This window comes from Arachis hypogaea, chromosome 14, assembly GCF_003086295.3.
Source record: "Arachis hypogaea cultivar Tifrunner chromosome 14, arahy.Tifrunner.gnm2.J5K5, whole genome shotgun sequence".
In the NCBI taxonomy this organism is placed as follows: domain Eukaryota; kingdom Viridiplantae; phylum Streptophyta; class Magnoliopsida; order Fabales; family Fabaceae; genus Arachis; species Arachis hypogaea.
Genome location: NC_092049.1, coordinates 83,541,682 through 83,545,036, shown reverse-complemented (window position 1 = coordinate 83,545,036; position 3,355 = coordinate 83,541,682). Strand labels below are relative to the sequence as shown.

General features: G+C 40.8%; 1 non-coding gene across 1 annotated transcript; it reads left to right on the top strand.

Moving 5' to 3' along the window:
• The first annotated feature begins 368 nt into the window (after positions 1–368).
• Positions 369–475, top strand: LOC112745074 (small nucleolar RNA R71). Its single transcript, XR_003173020.1, has one exon. It is a non-coding gene; the product is annotated as a small nucleolar RNA R71 (small nucleolar RNA).
• The last annotated feature ends 2,880 nt before the right edge of the window (positions 476–3,355 follow it).

Genomic DNA, 3,355 nt, shown 5'->3' with positions numbered 1-3,355 from the left:
TTCCAATGTAGTTGGCTTATTCCTGATCACCCTCTGCCTCTTCATTCACTCTTTCTTGAGTTGCTGCTGAAGTGGTGATTTCTGCTACTTGATTCCTCTCCATCTTCTTGGTGAGGTCAGCTAATTGCTTGGTAATCATCTTGTTTTGAGCTAGCAGTACATCTACGTTGTTCAGCTCCATCACTCCTCTAGTGTTGCCTCTTTCGGAAGCATAGAAATAGTCATTCTCAGCTACAGTCTCAATGACATCTATGGCTTCTTCAATGGTCTTCTTCTTGTTCAGAGATCCCCCGGATGAGTGGTCTACTACCTTCTTTGATTCATACGAAAGACCTTCATAGAAAATGTGCAATTGCACCCATTCATTGAACATATCTGGCGGGCATCTTCTTGTCAGGTCCTTAAACCTCTCCCATGCTTCATATAGAGTCTCACCATCTTGCTGCCTAAAGGTTTGTACCTCAGCTCTCAACCTGTTGATCCGTTGAGGAGGATAGAATCTTGCCAAGAATTTGTTCACCACATCTTCCTAGGTTGCTAAACTCTCCTTTGGAAAGGATTCCAGCCCTTAAGATGCTTTATCCTTGAGTGAGAAAGGGAACAGAAGTAGTCTATAAGTGCCAGGATGAACACCATTAGACTTCACTATATCGCATATCCTCAGGAAGGTGGTTAGATGTTGATTGGGGTCTTCTTGGACACTTCCTCCGAATGAACAATTGTTCTGAACAAGGGTGATCAGCTGTGGCTTTAGTTCAAAGTTGTTGGCATGTATGGTTGGTCGTTGGATGCTACTTCCACAGTTTCCTGGGTTTGGATTGATGTAAGAACCCAGAACTCTTCTCTCTTGCCCAGCTTAATGTGTTGGACCTTCTCGGCCATGGTTGTGAGCCTCTTTTTCATGATGGTTCTCCATATTCTCATCCATATCTGGTTCAAAGTACTCCTCCTCTTCCTCAGCACCAACTACTCTATTTCCTCTTGCTTCCCTCCTTAATCTAAGGAAGGTCCTCTCAGGTTCAGAATCAAAGGAAGTTGAAGCCCCGCTTCTTCTACCTGTCATACAATCAACAAGGCAAAAGCAAGAAAGATAGATGCAGATAGTAATTTCTACAGAAATGCTGTTAGTGTGAGTGATGCAATATATCAAACAGTTAGTGGGTTGGTGACTGAATTATAAACAACTAAGAAAAATGGGTAGGGGAAAGGGAAGAAAATAACTGAACAGAAAGTAAATTACTCAAATGAACTTAAATCAGACAAAATAAAAACAAATGCCCAATCTAGTTATCCACCAATTTAATCATTGTTGATACAAAATTAATCCCCGGCAATGGCGCCATAAACTTGATCCACAAAAACTTGTCCTTTAACAAATCTCCCACGGCAAGTATACCAAATTGTCGTCAAGTAAAAACTCACAATAGAGTGAGGTCGAATCCCACAGGGATTGATTGGTCAAGCAACTTTAATTGGAAGAATGTTCTAGTTGAGCTAAGCAGAAATTGGGTTGAGAATTGCAGGAAATTAAATGGCAGGAAAATAAATTGCAGAAAATAAACGACGGAAGGTAAATTGCAGAATCTTAAATGGGAAAGGGGGGTTTAGCATGAAAGTAAATAGCAGAAAGTAAAGAGAATGGGTAAGATCAGAAATGGGGAGTTCATTGGGCTTAGGAGATGTTGCATTCTCTGGATCAAGTTCATTTTCATCTCTTCCTCAATCAATGCATTCATTGATCTCCTTGGCAATCTTAAGTGATTGAATTCCAATTCCTTGGTAATTCAATCTCTCAAATCAGATCAATAGCCAATTCCTTGGTCTAATTGCTCATGAGAAGAGATGAAGTGTGGTCACTGATTATACCACATGTATTTCCAAATCAAAGTATTGGGAGAATTATATGTCACCATATCTGCCCAAACCCCAATTTGGTCCAACATGAGAAAGTAATTCTAGCATGATCTCTTCATTCCTCTTCCAAGGTTCAGAAGAGATCCAAGTATGAATAGATTCTTTTCCAAGATAACTACTCAATTGGATGAAGATTGAAAGCTTTCTAGTAAAATCAAGAGAAAAGAGAGAAGAAGGATAATGAAAACTATTATTGATCCATCAAATTACAACAGAGCTCCCTAACCCAATAAAAGGGGTTTAGTTGTTCATAGCTCTGGGAATGAAAAGCATAGATGGAGAGTACATTCTGAGAATTAAACTAAAAGTTGCAGAGAAAGTAAAATACAGAGAGTAATTCTAATAATGCCAAAAAGCTCTCTTCTAGTTCAAAGTTCTCCCTATTTATATTATTCTTTTGATCTTCTAGTTGCCTCTTCAAGTCTTGGATATAGGCCTTTGGATCTGTAGTTGAAGTAGTTATCTTCTTCAGTGGGCTTAGCTTTACTTGCAGAGAGAAAGTGTGAAGTAGGCAGGGATTCTAGCTTAGGACGTTAGTAGCGTTAACATTAAGTGAAAGTGTGGGTTCGAGAACGTTAGTGACAATCACCTTTTTCACTAACGTTCCTAACCCAAGGATGCTCCACGTTAACTTCAACGTTAGTGGCATCAACGTGACCACTAACGTTGCCTCTTGGTCCTTCGCACACGTTATTGGGACTTACTTTTTCCAATAACGTTGAGAATCCTCCTTTCTCCCTACATTAGAGTTCACGTTAGTGTGGCTAACGTGACCTTTAACGTAGGCTTGCCACATCTTTGAGAACGTAAGTGACACTTACCTTTGTCACTAACGTTCCAAAATGCCCCTACTTCCCACGTTAGAGTTCACATTAACTAGGTTAACGTGGCTTCTAACGTGGTATTGCTATCCGTCTCCAATGTTAGTGACAAAGGTGAGTGTCACTAACATTGGCTCATCATCCTTTTTACTCACGTTAGCTTCCACGTTAATGTAGTTAACGTGGGAGTTAACGTGGCTCATAGTGGCTCATCCCGACGTTAGTGATAAAGGTGAGTATCACTAACGTTGGCGATTCTTTGCTCCCTCCACGTTAGAGTCCACGTTAACTGAGTTAACGTGGCAACTAACGTGGCTCAAAGTGGCTTAGCTCAACGTTAGTGACAAAGGTGAGTGTCACTAGCGTTGGTCATTCTTTTGTTTCCCCACGTTAGAGTCCATGTTAACTGAGTTAACGTGGCTCTTAACATGGCCAATATGAGCTTGGTCCAACGTTAGTGACAAAGGTGAGTGTCACTAACGTTGGCTGCTTTTTCTTCTTCCACGTTAACTACCACGTTAATGTAGTTAACGTGGCAATTAACGTGGGCTATGATGGCTTCGAGGACGTTATTGGCGATTACTTTTCTCATTAACGTTGCAAGCTAGCTCCCCTTCCAC